We start from the raw sequence: 16,050 nt of genomic DNA on the forward strand, positions 1-16,050 counted from the left end.
GCGATGATGGCAGAGCAGAAGGAGAGAGCGAGAGAGGGAGAAAGAGCACTGGAGGGAGGAATGAGGGGTAAAAAGAAAGGAAAGGCTTTTAAAGACAGAGTGAGAGAGGGGAGAGAAATGAGAGCCAGCTGAAGAAGAAGGATGCGGAGAGAAGATTTCAGGAGTAGTCTGGAGAAAATGACAGGAAGTGCTGCAGTGATTAATTTTCTTACTGCTAAACCACTGCTGAGAATCGATTAGTTTAACTGAAGGGGCCCACACAATAAGTTTCAGGTCACTAAACAAAAGTGATTAATGTTTCCTGTAGGCACATGAGATATACATACTAACACACACAGTGCACAAGGAGGTGTTTTTTGTTTCTTTAGATTTTTAGTATGACATTGCTGCCCAATTTAAACCCAGTAGCACCATTTAATTGTCTGCCTTAAGGATCAGACAAATGAAGCTTAATGAAGGGCTGAACATTCACTATTAAAGCTGCTGAAATCATTTCTTTGTATTAAAAACTATATCTTCAAGTGAGCCTCCAGATATGCAGCTTCCCTTTGCACCATGGAAAGGCTGCTAACTGTTTGTTTCTATTCTCGTGAGCTGAAAACTTTATCAGTTTTAAAAAAAAATTAAATTGTGATAACTTCAGTTGCCAAAAGCAATAATTCAAAGTGATAAAATTAAAAGTAAATAGGGGATAAGATAGAGTTTCAGTTTTCTAGGTGGGATGAGTCTTATTTAACTGACAGCGCTGACACGAGATGGGAAAAAAAAAACGTACGTGATTCTTAATTGCAGTTAATCGCAAATCTCAGCTGTCGTTTCGCTGCAGGTGTGTTCTGTGGATTGTGGTGAGTTGGTTGCTTTATTTTGTTTGAATTCAGAAGAATTCTGCACACTACCCAGCTTGATGTCTCTTCTCAGATTTCATGAATCCAGTGTCCGCTGTTCATCCTAACAACAGGGCTCTAACACCTGGTTATGATTCAGCCATAAGCACGAGCGTCGTCGGGAACTCCGATAGCTGTTTTTGACATAGCTTGTGTATTCTGTGATGACTCTTGGGTCATGAAGGCAACTCATGAGTTGAGTCATTGGACACATTTTAAACTTTGTTTGTCCTTTGTTATGTTCATGGCTATCCATTATCATATCATTTATTTGCTGGAGGTCCGTCGTTCTCTTCAAATACTGTCAACTGTTGCTAATTACCAACTAACCCTGCTGATTTTCTCCTTTGTGTTTATAGCAGTTTTCAACCAATGCTTCGGTTGAAGTAATGCCACCATTTGAAATGTGTGTGCATGATCCAGGTATAAGGAATAATAGATAGATAGATAGATAGATAGATAGATAGATAGATAGATAGATAGATAGATAGATAGATAGATAGATAGATAGATAGATAGATAGATAATATTTGGTTTGGTGTCTAGATTGTGTGAATGGATTGTTACTTTATCATGGCCTGTCCTAGTAACTGAAAATCAATTAAAAAACTGAATAACTTCATCTAATTTTTCATCTATTTTACACTTAAACACATGAATTGGTATTTAAATTCTACTCTGTATTGTAATGTCAACACCTTACCTGTTTGTGTGAGAACACAGGGACCATAGTGGCGAGAGAGTGAGTTGCTTAGGAAACAGAAAAGGCAGAGAAACAGGGATAAATAATTAGGGGGAAAGAGGGGGAATCCACGATGGAGAGGAGGCAAGAGCAGAGATGTGGGCCATTTTTACTCAAGAGAGTTCAGAGGGGGTCGGAGAAGCCTGCTCCAAATGGATTTTCCTTGTTTGTAATGAGGCTACTTCTTCCAGTGCATGTGGCGCTTTTGGAGGAGTTGGACAGAAAGAAGGACAGCAAGGCGAGCAGATAGAGGAGTAAGAGGGTGAAAATGGTTGGAAGTTGTAAAGAGAGGGCAGGGAGTAGGAAGCACAAGGAGGAGGGATTGCAACTGAAGGAGAAAGAGGCTGCGGAGAGAAAGAATAATAGGAGTGCAATAGTGTTCGGTCATAGATCTCTCTGATGATGTTATGCAGTTGCCAAAGGGTGGGGGGAGGGAGAGAATGGGGAGAAAGGGAGGTAGGAAAGGATAGATGGTGGGAGAAACAATCAGTTACTGCAGGTAGTGGTGACCAGTGAGAGGGAAAGAAATAAATGGAACATGGAATAGAAAGAGAGGGGAGATTTGTGACTGAAAATATTACAGCTGTTGTGCTGCAGAGGAGGAAAGGAATAGCTTGGTGGTATTCCAAATGTGAAGCTGTTAAACTGCGATGTAGAAATGTTAAGATGAATGGAACGGCATCTGGAAAATTACAGCTATTTTTCAACAAATGAGCTAATTGTCTAAATCCCTTGTGAATATACTCCGGCAGGAAAAAAAAAAAGGACATGAGCTGCATGTAGAGCACTTGTGTCTTTCTTTGGCCTTCATTTTCAAACAGTGGTTCAGAGGCTTTAAATGAGAAACATATGAGAGAGGTTCACCCAAGGAAAACTCTGGTAAAGACAGTGACCTGCTTTAGCTTCTCTTTGAAGTGAATTCCACAGTCCTGCGCTCATATTACCTTCCTACTTCTGTTCTCCTCCTCCTCTTTATTTCCTCTCCTCTCCCCTTTACTCTTATCAATTTAAACTGCTCTTGTCATTTCATTTCTTTCTCTACATTGGTTTTCACTCTTTTGCTCTCGTATTCATTCACTCTCCTCTGAAGAGGAACACTATGTAACAAGACTGAGATTGATATTTTTTTTTCTCTTGTTCTCACTTTTTTCAGTATCTTTCTTTGATTTTACATGACTTATGTGGTGTACTGAGAGATGGTTTGTGTCCTCAGTGAAAGACTAATCCTGATTTTACTGCATTTACACTTTTTTCAGTATTAGTGAATCACTTAAGGATATCTTATTGTTCCTCATCTATATATCTGATTGGCCCAGACTGCCCAACTCAAGTAAAAAACCAGAGAGACTCGGTAGACTCGCTGTCTTGCTCAGTTCAACCTGAAAACAAATAATGACACTTCCTAATCCTATACGTCGGGAGAAATCCAAGGAAAATACATGTCAAGTGTCAGTGCACAGGTAGCAATGACATAACGTAGGGATCTCTGGCCTGAAGAACTCATCTGATAAGACGGGGAAGGATGAGAGAAAGTGTGGAAAGGAGGAAAGGGACCGCGCGTTTATGAAAGCAAAAACAAGGGCAGAGAAAGAAGCAGAGGGAGAAGTCAGAGGCAGCGCACAGATGGTGAGCTGTCAGTGGCCGGCTGTGCCTGTGTGTGTGTGCGTGTGTGTACCTTCATATGTGTGTGCGCTGCTCATACCATGCATATTTGTGGATGCTACATAAATGTGGAGTGCATGTCTGCCCTTGCTTTCTTGTGTGCATCCATGCATGTGTGTGTGTCTGTGCGTGTCTGTGCCCTCTGAGCTGAGGAGAGGTACTGTATGTGCGCAGAGCTGTTCTTCCCAGATGGCACTGGCAAACAGACACTGCAAGGCTGGCGGAGCTGGCACGCCCACCTAGTGCACAGTTGGCACTGCCCGCCACCATGCTTTCCCCTATGTACCGGGGGCGAGAGTACCTGCTGCCAGCCGCCTAAGCTCATTGACTGGCAGGCTGTCTAACTACTGACTTTTTTCCATTGGTAAAGTTTCTCTGGCTTTGTTGGATCCCAAGAGAGCGTTCCTTTGACCCTAAACGAATGTAAAACCTCCTGTTTTTTTTTTAGAATCCGCCATTCAGGAACATCATTTCATGAGTATGTTACAACAGAAGCTGCAGCCAATGGAGAAACACAAAGTCAAGACATGAGGCAATATCAGACAACCTGTCACAAGAGTTCACGTCACAATTTAGGCATTTTAAATGGTTTCAGTTGCACGCTGCTGCATTCTAGTAAAGTCAGCTGTGGCAGGCAGAGCTTTCATTCATTGCATGTCTTAACTTTATTGTGCCCTGACTAAACAGCGATGTGTCTTAACACACTGCTATGATCATGCTGATCTATAGGCCTCTGCTGGCAGGTTTCCAGTACTGGAGGCTTTCCAGCTGAACGCCTTGATGTTTTCGCTGTGCGCATGAAGAAAACAAGCAGAAACATACAACACTGAATAGCTACCAACATAAAAGACCATGTTAGTGCGAATGCTCGTGTGTGTGTCTGTGTTGCAGATGCGTTTGAATACATTTATCTGTCTACGTGTGTGGGCTTGGGTGATGCGGGAGTGATGGTGGATTTTATATTTCGCATGCCATAAACAGGACGTGTAAAGTAAGTACAGATGTATGCAAGCGTGTGTAACTGTGATCCTCTGCTGTGTGCACTCTGTGTGTGTGTGCGCGCGCGCGTGTGTGAACGAGGAAGCAGCTGTGCGAGCGGCAAGTGTGCGCCAGGTCGACAACACTTAAAGCAGAACCAAGGCACGTGTGTGTGCTTGCGTCTGCATGTGTGTCTCTATTCTGGAGCATATGTGTGTGCGCGTGTCACAGTGCGCATGTGTTTGTATTCTTGTGTGTATGCGGGAGGGGTGGGGAATTTGGCCACCCATCTGTGCTAGGCTATTTCGCTACTGTTTCTGCAGGCATACACACACAGACACTGTCACACACACATACACACACACACACTGTGGAGCACTGTGCCAGGCAAGCTGTTCACTAGCTGGCGCTGGCAACGCTCCAGAGAGAGTGGTGGCATCCATCTGTAGCACTGGAGAGCGGTTAGGCTGTGTCTGAGTCTATGCGTGTGTGTGTGTGTGTGTGTGTGTGTGTGTGTGTGTGTGTGTTTGTGTTGATGCCACAGAAAAGCAAAACAATGGGACTGTCTTGATGATGCTATTAGTAGTATCAGTCGTGGGTGTGGGGACAGAGTTCAGAGATGTGCTGGTTGAAAAACTGAGGCTGTTTGATGGACACGGGGGGTGGATGTGGCGAGGATATCGATCTGAGGCGCCTCCTGCTGAACAAAGACGACAACATGTGATGCTAATACCCAGAAATTCTAGAAAACGAATGGACTGTCACAAATAATATCTCACATTTGTATATGGAAAATTAAAAATAAAGTATCAAACCTAAAATTTATGATTATTTTTTACTGAACTAAAGATTAAGATTAAGATCTCACATTAACACACGATTATTTAAATAAAATGCAGATTGTAGAGACTGGAATTGTACAATCCTGTCAACGATGCTTCAGTGGTATTGTGGGTCATGTTTAGCTCCTTTCTTCTCGCCTGTCAGTGGACTCAGATGGCTGCGTGCTGACAGGGATGTGAGGCAGTGAAAGGTGAAAGAGCCCAGTAGAAAGGATGTAACAGTTAGATGAAAGGAGACAAAGACACATCGCTGACCTAAAATGGGCTGTGGTGACACTGGGCATGTGTGTGTTTGCGCGCAAGCAGAGGCCATCCCTCTGCCACCTTCGCCTCCAGCCATACTTTACTCACAGCCACTCAGAGCCATTAGCAAACCACAGTCACTGTGTCACCCACAAGAACACAGGTACACACACACACCCACACACACACACACATGCGATGTAAGCTTAGAAATGCCCCGATCCAAGGTCTCACCAACCACCGCTCCCTGCTCACCAGATGTGACTAAGACCCTGTTTTTAAACATCTTCCCCCGCAGGGCAGAGGAGGCAGCAGTGGGGGTAGAAGGGGAAGGAGAGTAAGAAGGCAAAGGAGTAGTGGTTTTCAGAGAAGAGGTGGTAAGGGCTAAAGGTTTTTTTTCCCTCTGTTTTGCAAATCTGGTTCTATTTAGCACAGCCCTGGAACACATTTCATAAATTGCAGACATATTTTTTCAGAGTGGTTTTGGGGAAGATAGTTAACCGGCAGTAATTTCCAACACATGGCAGCCGTCATGTGATATTTTGAAAACACCAGGCAGACAAGCTTGTTCCCTCTCCTACTGGCCCCCCAGGAACCCCCACTCTCTTACTGTTAGCCTATGCCCTCTTTTTTCTGTGCTTGTCCTCTGCCTCCTGTATTTGATTTCCCATCTGTCTCTCATATGCCCTAAATGTTATCTCTTGTTTACAGGCTCTCCCTTCAGCATCCTTACCTCTCTTTTCTCAGCTCTTTCTTGATCTGTTTCCCACATCTGTTTTCAACCCTTTCATCCTTGTCTGTTTTCCTACATGTCACGCTAAATAACTGTACTCTCACTTAGCCTCCATTGTATATCACTCCACTCATGCGCCCCCTTTATCCATCCTTCCTCTAACTGGGTGTCTCCGTCTTTCTCCACGTGGTAAGAGATAACTGTCATGTAAAACACGACGGCCTTTACTGTCTGTTGAAAATTGATCTTGCTGCTGAGACCTGGAATATATTATATAATATTCCTTTCAGCATGGACACGCACACAAATTCAAATTGTGTTCCATCTGGCTTACGGCTCCAACACACTGTAAGCTTTCAGCAATCTTATATATTTTATTGAAATCCGCACTGTGGATCTAATAAATCTGGGTAGGACATCAAGTTAGATGTAGACTGTGTGATGATAACACCAACTGAATCGTGGGCTGCAGTGCCCAGCTGTGCTCCAGTATTGCTACTTCCTTCTTGTTGCAGTCACGATAACAGCTGGGACACACATCATACAAACAAACGTAACGCCGCAACTGTTGGTTGGTTTGTTGGTTAGCAGACGTAGGTCATGGCAGCAGTCAAACTGTGAGATGTCAGTACCCTCTGGCCCAGGCCATGCAGTGACCACCTTTGAACCTCTCTCTGTGCAAAAACCTAAAACATCATCATGATTCCTTCACATTGGTAGCAAGGAACTCCACATATATATATATAATGAAGCCAGAGGCCAGAGGGTTTGATACGGAAAGGCCTCATTCACCCTGATACCTTTAAAGGAGGTTGGCAAGCAGAGAAAAAAGGGGCGCAAGAGTGGCTCATGGAAACAAAAGCAAATATGCGTTATTTATAGTGTCTGAGGTGTGGTCCAGCTCCTGAAATTCAGATGTATTATCTCCAATTGAGCGAACATAAAATGGAAATAATAAAAATGCCTGTTGGGCAGCCTGCATCATTGTGAATTAGTGTGCTTGTGTTTAGAGATGGAGTGGCTATATGAGTGATTTTAAGCTGTACTTGAGCTACAGACCTGAACAGTTCTCATAAGGGGTTTGTGTATAAATGTGCAGCCTGTTCATAGCGGTTATTGTAGCGCTGACATATATGCATGTCAAAACGCACAACCTATATCGAGGTTCAAAAAGCAATTTCGCTGCTCTACACTGTAGACTAAAGAGGTTACAGACTGGCTGTGTGGGAAGCTTTAGAAAATAAAGCCATGTGTCATCGGCATTAGGATGTGTGCTGAGAGTTTTGTGTGAGTCCTTTGCTGGCGAAGAGTCTTGCCTGGGAAAACGCCCAGACCCATTTGGGCTCACTTTGCTCTGTGTCAGCATGGCATCAGAAATGAACCAAACTGTATACAGAAAGCAGTTTCCAATAGGCTGGCTTCCATCAAGTGACCAAACATGGCTCACCGAGGCTTACATCTGATTTACATCATTCTATTTTTTCCCCCCAAAACACACCATTTATATCATGAGTTAGACATCATGTTGTTAATGAAAATGACAAGCCAGCTTTATATAAATAAACGATGTCTTTGATGGACTATTCTAAATATGTTGAGCCCCGTTTGGCCCCGCTGTGGAAAAATGTCAGATGCAATTAACATTTCTAGTTCCACCAGCACTTTAATAATGGTAAACTCTGCTCATAATGGCGGTAAATCTCCCGAACTCGCTGTTTGTCACTCTGCAGCTCGTGTTGCCTTTCTTTTACCTCTCGCTGACCCTAGTCTTCTGTCACACACATCCATTGCTCATCTTTACTTTTAAAAGAGCTCATAGTTCAGCTTTGCCTGGCAACAAGATGTGGCAGGAGTACTTTCGATTTGAGAGGATGCATAACGGGCACTGTGAATCATTTTTATTGTTCCTTAACACTTGCTTCCCCTCTCTGTGCAAGTGAGACTTTTTCTTTTCAACAGATGGGTAAAACAGACATTACTATAAATCTGACTTAAAAAAAAAAAAAAAAGAGCTTCTGATGCTATACACCACATATGTTTTATTGACCGCTGTGTGTGTATGTGTGCAAACGTGAGCGTAGGTCTGAAAGATCGACGTGTTTTTGTATGCATATATGCACGTATATGTGTGTGTTAAAGTTTGTGTGGGGGAACAGATGGTGCTCAGACCTCTGTGTGCAGTTGAGAAATCTCCGTATGTTGCACTGAGAGAAAAATAAAGATATGGTGGGAGATGAAAAAGACTGTCAGCATTGATCCAGAGCCAGTCTGTTTGCAAAGTTTTAGTGCTGTATTGTACCACATTTTCACTGTTACACTCATCAACGGGGAAAGATTAGGGATGGGAATCCATATTGTTCAATTTCCTGGGAAGATTATCTTTTCCTTTAAACAGTGTTTTTCTTTTTTAGACAGCTGTACAAATGTTGTCAATGCACTTCCTTCACATAGAAAGTTAACCAGAAATTGATAATACATGACCAAGCAATAATCTAATTGATATGGCATCGGTATCTATAAAATGATATCCAAACCAACCCCTCCAGGCAGCACAAGCACACAAGAAACTGATCATTAATATTATCACAAAGGGTGGGAATGATAAATATGATTCAGTTCAGGTCCCCTATTCTCATCATTCAAATCTATTGCAAGTAAACACAACCTTTAACCCCCAAACTTCCAGAATCACCAGTGAGCCATATTTCAGTGAAGCAAACACCCGGGTGTAACATACATCAATAGTAAGATGATGGACTCTTAAACTACTTCACCAGCTGGCCGGTCAGGACAACATTGGAAGTTATTAGTTCATTTTTTTTCTTCACTGTGTTAAATGACTTAACTATCAGTCCATGTCTTAACCCCATCTCTGATTACCCCGAAATATAAATGATGGATGTTTAACACGAGGGAAACCAACATCACCTTCTTCATTTGTGGTAAATGTTAAACGAACACGTAAAGCAATCGTTTAAAGCAATTAAACACATAATTGCTATTGACAGTTTGCTGACTTTAACAAGCAGAAACTACATTGTGTGCACTGGACATGCATAATTTAACGTTGCTGATATTAAGCGTTAAGCAAAAACCAACAGTGAACTTTCAGGAACAATACGTGATCACCAGTGAGTGTTTGCAAAGGGATTCACTGAAGACAGGAAGAAAAGTGGGGGGAGAAAAGCACGAAGGTAACGAAGGAAAGAGGAGGGGGGAAAAGGAGGCGAGGAGCGAGAACAAGGCGGTGAAAATAAAGTCAAAACTGATGCGCTGATGGTGGTACTGCTTTCCTCTGCATTTGCATCCACTGCATCTGCTGTGGAGGAAATTAAATAAGACAATGGAGATCAGATGTGTGTGTGCGTGTGTGTGTGTGTCTGTGTGAGAAGGACTGAGAATTGTGTTGTTTTGCTATCAGTGTGTACATGCATCCCTGCAGCTGTGTGTCTGTGTATGTATTTGTGGTTTTGTGGGCTTGTGGTAGGGCGTTGCATCCATACATCTTCTTGACAAGCGGGTGGACTTTGATGGGACATGCTCTGCATACTGCTCCATCTGGCTGTGCGTGCATGTATGTGTGTGTGCACGTGTGTGTGTCTGTTTCTGCGTGATATTCCACTTGCATACAGATAAGATTCCTCTTGTTTCTCTGCGTACTCTGTCTGAATCTCAATCATCCTACCTGTCGCCCAGCGCTGTTCTTTAACACATCTGCCCTTTCATTCTCTCTCTCTCTCTTTTACCGCTCTTTGGTCCCCTCTCCCCACATCTGTACCCAGCACACAGAGCAATCCCCGCACACCACTATCACACCATCTCAGTATCGTTTCATCTCTTTCATTACTACACAATTACCTATCTGCCATGCTCCCTCTGTTCACACATCAATGTGCGCTATGTGCTGGAATAACCCACCTTGGGGGCTCTATCGTGCACAGCCACGGGCACGTTGTGGAGACCAGTGCTTAAGCCACAGGCGTCCTGTGGCTTCGGTGCCTCGTGGTTTTCACTTCAGCACCTACACATCGGTGTGCCCAGTGAGGGTATTGCACATCAAGATTACAGGGTTGCCGGTGTGTTCAAGGCACAAGTGGGCCAGTGTGCATGCACTTTTCCATGCAACGATGGTATCTTACAGTATGTCTGACTAATACAATTGTGCGCTCACGCAGGCGCCAGCGCACGGTAAATTGTTTATGCCACAGCCGCCAACTCTCGAAAATTCACCCAGCGTGATTGAAATCCATTGTCGTTTTGAAGAATGGGATTTGCCTGTGTGAAGTAGTCTCGAGTGGCATATTACTGCCACTGTTATCACATCATTTTCTGGGTCTCCACTGGTGCTCTCGGCGCGCACACATACACATTCGCAGAACCACACGTACACACGGAGGCAATTCTAGCTTATGAAGTGTGTAATGGAGATTGTTTGACTCTATCGCCTGATGATAGACTTTGAAGTCATTGTGGCCTCGATGAATAATCTAAAATATCAAGGTTAGGCAATGTTGCTCTCATTTCGCAAGGTGATTTGAATACGAAATGACCTCCCAGTTTTGCGTGCGATGATGAAATGTGCAAGGTTTTGATATCACATTGTTTTTTTTGCCTTGAGTTATGGGTTAGCAAAGTCCTCCCTGTAACATATTGAACTGTTTCTCAGGGACCACGTTCCTCCTAGATATCGTTCATTGCAACAATCTTGTTTTAAGCGAGTGATGTAACTTGCGTGTAACCTTAGAAAAGGCATGTATCACAAGTCAGCGGGGGGATAAAATCTCCTTTCTTTGAGCTCGGCTGTAAGGGGGTACGGGTGAGAGGGAGAGAAAGACGAAGAAAGGGAGAAAAAAAGCGAGAAAGAGGGAGCGATTTTTGCAAACACTGAGGATCACGTAATCACGGACGATGCGAACGGGTGATGTAAGTGTGAAGACATCCCTGTGAGTGGCAGGTAGTTGTCCAGGGCTCTGCCTCATTTCTAGGTTTGATTAAAGTTACAAACCAGAGCAGATCGAGCTGCGAGACATTAATCACTGTCATCTAGCGTGATCGATAAGCTCAGCACCTCGGCATGCATAAAGTGTGCTAGTGAAACAGCACACATTGGAGAGACTCTTGTGTGCCTTCATAGCTAATTGGTGCCTCTTCAACAACTGTTCTCATCCTCTTCAATCCATTAATTCCTAGACAACAGCACTTCCGAGAAGCCGTAAAGTGAGTTAGCCAAAGTCAAAGCACTCATCACCCCCCTTTCCATTAAAGCTCCGCACATCAATACCTGTCCACTCCTGGAGTACCGTCGTCTGGCCACAGATCTGATGCTATCCCTACATGATGTAACCGGCGGTTCACTAACAGGCCTAATAAATGGACAATGCATGTGCCTGTCCATTAACTTCTAACATGGTGTATTACACTTGAGAAGCCCAACTTTTTCAAGGTTGTTTAAGGGTGCTTTTTGGATTGAATTATGCATGAGGGAGGGGGTACTTCCTATCGTTCAGCTATGTAATAAAATGAGCCTGTCTGGTTGTCCTTCAGCGCTGATACATATTTTTTTTTAATTTAAAAGTATACGTGACATATTGGCTCATGAAAATGGATAGCACACAGGTGTAGGGTTTGCTTTGACTTGTTTTCAGGAACGAGCTAGAGTTTTAAGATGTATCTGTATTTTTTTCCCAAAACTGGGTAAATTACCTTGTGTAGGGAGAATTGCAATTGATTCAAGTGGCATAGCAATTGTTGAGTGAATAGCTGGATGCTGCCTTTGTTGGTTAGTATGAAGCCATTGATGTTATTCTGGTTATGTACTGTGCAATCAAACCAGAGACAGACGATGATGTTTGTAAGTCACATACCTGTAACTTTGTGTGGGGGTTTGTGTGTGCAAGAAACTGTTCTTGCCTGGATACACACGTGTGTGTACGCATGTGTGTGTGTGTGTGTGTGTGTGTGTGTGTGTGTGTGTGTGTGTGTGTGTGTGTGCAAAGGTTTCACACTAATTCATTCTTCATCCTTCATCTTCTTTACCTGAGGGACAGCAGATGAGTTTTGAATGCTTTCAGGGTTTGTTTCCCTCATCTCTAGCTGACGACTACCATCCAATCATGACACTGACCCAGGTGTTATTCTCCAATTACAAGCCTGTAACCAAACTCATCTTTTCATACCACCGCAGGGCCCACAGTTCCATGCAGGGGTCCACGTGGATTTGAAGTTATGTATTACATATTGTGAATGAAATGGACATGTTTTAGGCTTGTAATATTGAAAATTGTATCTTTTTTTTTTTTAAGTCACGATGCTGCAGCTGTAAAAATGCTCGAATTCTAGTTGTTCTACTTGGTGGAAAAACTGTGCATCCCGTTGTATCATAATATTATAATATGGATTTTGTTTAATAGGGTTTTACTAAAAGTCTATTTCAGATAGCATTGTGCTGATGCGAGCCATTTTGTGTATCCATTTTCCTAACTAATCACAAAGATTCCTGATTTGCAGCCCTTCTATACAGAACCTATAGATGAAGTGAACTGAGCCAGAAATTATCACACAATTATAGAAAAAAAAAGCACCATACAGACCTTTGGAAAGCACAAGCTCAGAAGAGCCATTGAAACAGAATAAGCACAACCATGTGTGATATAGTGGCTTTATTTAATTTATGCTTGTTAAGTATATACATGCAGGGCCTTTTTGTTTGACTGGAAAATGATGAATTACCTTGGGTCCTGTCACCGAGCCATCTTTTTTAATGACCTTGTATTTTCGTAGATCATATTTTAGGAAAGTATAGAGGATATGATAGCTGGCAGCCAGAGGTAAGACTATATGTTTCCACTAGCTATGTCTTGAGTTTATAAAATAAATAGTCCAGATTTTTTCATATTATGGTGAAATTGGAGCAGTAAAGCTTTCACAATCTGGGCAGGATGGCAGAATGTAGAGAAAGGTTGTTTGTGTGGGTGCGCAAGGAAAGAGGTAGAAAGAGAGTGGAAGCAGGAGAGTCAATGTAAAGGACAGTAAGTAGAAAGGGTTCAATAGTCTCTCTGCTCGCTATACTTTTCTTTTCATATTGACTTTTCTTTAACCTCCCTTCCTCTGTTCTCTGCTTAGCTAATCAAATTTTTCCCACTAATATGCACTTTGTATCCATTCATAGTGCTCTGCTGTGCAATGTGCAACCTTTTCCTCGAAATTCCAATCAAGCTCTCCATCACCAAGTTACAGCTAAGTCAGTAGTAATCTTACATCTCTGTGTTCTGCATTGATGGTGTAACTGAATGTGACCCTAAAAGCATTTTAGGCTCAAGGTCATCTGGCCTTTAGTTGCCTTCCTGCATCCATAAGAGTCACACGGTCTCTAATATGTGCCAGTGTGGTGTGAGACAAATGTATTCAATCCTCCCAGGTACTCTTCAGTTGACAATCATAGGACAGTTAGAAGGCAGGAGTGCTGTCTTTATCCCTCCTTTCCTCTTTTTTGTTCATCTAAGTGTAAGAATCTTAGGGATTATTGGAAAATCCTTTACAGTTTTGAATATCTTGGGCAAAAATGACTTAAAATTATTTCTTTGTGATGACACACAATTACCCTAACAGCTACAGCTTAATTAAATTAAAATAAACCTTTGTTTCTTTGTATGTGAAAGCCTGGAGAAGCTAATCGTTGTTCTTGAGCAGGCTGCTGGTCATGAAGATTTGCGCCGACATGTTGTATGTCTTGTTACAGCATTGATTCTTTTATCGAGCTACCTGAAATTCCTTCGGCTTACTTTCCAAACATGTTGAATAAATAAAGAAGCCCTAAACGTTCAATCGCAGGCAGAGATTTGGAGCACTTTTTAGAATTTTGGTGACATCTCCATCTCTCACTCGCCTGCCTTCTAAAGTCAAGCTGGTGTGACTAAAATACTTCACACATACTTCGTCACAGTGCACTTTGGCTGCAGTGCTTTTGAGATTCGGGCCTGGCTAACAGGCTTAGGCTCCTCTGTCTCTCTCACGTCAGTATTTCTCCTTCTTTTTACCTAAACGTAACATTATGGCACTGTGGATCCAAGCAATCAGAAAGCACCAAGGCCAACATTTACTACTGTGTTCTGTGGTGTATGTAGTATATGCTTTACTTAGTTGAATGCACAAATGCTTTAAAAAATTCCAGAGGAACAGAAGTGAAAATATAAGATGATGTAACAACATACGCATTAAAAACATACTCACAAACACATTTTGGGTTTTTTTGGTCAAATTAATAATGGGAAACACCCGGGGGGGGGGGGGGGGGGGGGGGGGACGACATGCACAATATTTTGCACAATATTGCACTTTTACCACACTGTGATGCATTTTGGAGTCAAATCAGATTTATTCACACTGTGGTTACAGCAAAGTTCCCGATGTCATAGATAGTACTTTACTTTCTCTTGCAGCTCCTCCTTCCTCCTTTTCACACTGTGCCACAGGTACAACAGACTCTTATGTCTGTTGACTTTGTGATAGGCTTGTTACTGCTGTTGCAGAGAGAAGTTGTATATCTTGTCTTGCACATTTTATATGGTCATTTAACTGGTGAGCACAAAGCAAATTTATTAAGTGAAAAACATTCCGAGAAAATGTTTTGCTTAAAAAAAACTGTTGTCTTTAGCGTTTTGTTTGACTGTTTTATTTAATGTCTAATTAGTTTATAGGCTTTCTGGTTGTCTGCTGTGATGCTGTCTCAAACAGATGTGAATATACTATCCAGAGATTCAAGCATTAAGGCAGTGTGAGAGTGAGTATGTGTATTAGTTTGAGTGTAATGAGCACTGCAGTCATTAGCTGGGACGGGAAGGGGTGTGGGCTGCAGGATGGCACAGATGGTGGTGGAATGAGACCCGGACTCACTGCAGATTTATGCTTCTCTCTCAGGTGTCTGTCTGTGTGTCTGTGAGTCTCTGCTTGCTCACTCTCATTTCTCATTTCAAAGTCAGACACTGTGTGCCAAATGCGTAAGATGAGGGGAGCCATCGCTTTCCACATCGAGTCTCTCTGGGGCTCCTCACAAACATTTTGTCATCAAAATAAATTCTGCTGCCCTTTGTGCTGTACGTGCATTTGTGTCGTTTTTGTAGGCACACATTTGCACGATTTCCATTAATCAATGAGAATAATTCAGCTTTTTTTTTCTTATTGTGAATAGCAACAGCTTATCAAGAGCATATGTTCTAACTGTGAAGATTTGGAAAAATAAATGCTCATTTTATATTTGATCTCAGACGCATATTAAAAAAAATGATGGGGTCCTGTTTACCACCATGTTGCATCACCTCTTCTTTTAACAATAAGATAAGCGATTGGGAACTGCCATAGTTTGGAAATCAAAATATTTTTCCCGTTCTCGCTTGGTGCACGATTTCATCTGCTTGCAAGTTTGAGAGCTAATTTGTTGTATTTTTCCATATTGTGCCAAATCTTTTTATCTGGTGACACATCTGAACTGAAGGCAAACCAATGCCTTCAGTTCAGAATCTGGTTTATCATTGTCTTCCTGACATGTCATCACATCAGTGCCATCTGGATGTCAGCATAAATTGCTTCGAAAACCTGTTCAGCATTAATGGCGCCCTCAAAAATGTATCTGTCTTAAATGAGCTTGGCCAAAGAGAAGTCGGTGGCTCTTTTGGCTCTTCTCTTTATATCATTTATATATAAATACCTTTTATGATCCATCTATCTTCTGTCACGGGGGAGAAGCAGCCAAAGCAGAGGCACACAGATCTCCATCCCTCCTGCCATCTTCACCAGCTGTTCATGGATTGAAGAGGTTGGACACTAAGTCGTTCACAAGCCAGCCGAGAGATTTAATCTCTCCAGTGTGTCCTTGATCTGCCCCAGGGACTGCTCGATAGCACACATCAGGAAAAGCAAATTTAGGAGGTGCTCAGGAGGCATCCTAGTTACATGCTCAAGCCATGTCAA

General features: G+C 42.5%; 1 protein-coding gene across 4 annotated transcripts in view; it reads left to right on the forward strand.

Moving 5' to 3' along the window:
- Nucleotides 1–16,050, forward strand: part of runx1t1 (RUNX1 partner transcriptional co-repressor 1) — a 58,104-nt gene that overhangs the window by 17,716 nt on the left and 24,338 nt on the right. The gene's annotated exons all lie outside the window — the stretch shown is intronic.

This window comes from Neolamprologus multifasciatus, chromosome 22 (genome assembly GCF_963576455.1).
Source record: "Neolamprologus multifasciatus chromosome 22, fNeoMul1.2, whole genome shotgun sequence".
Lineage (NCBI taxonomy): Eukaryota > Metazoa > Chordata > Actinopteri > Cichliformes > Cichlidae > Neolamprologus > Neolamprologus multifasciatus.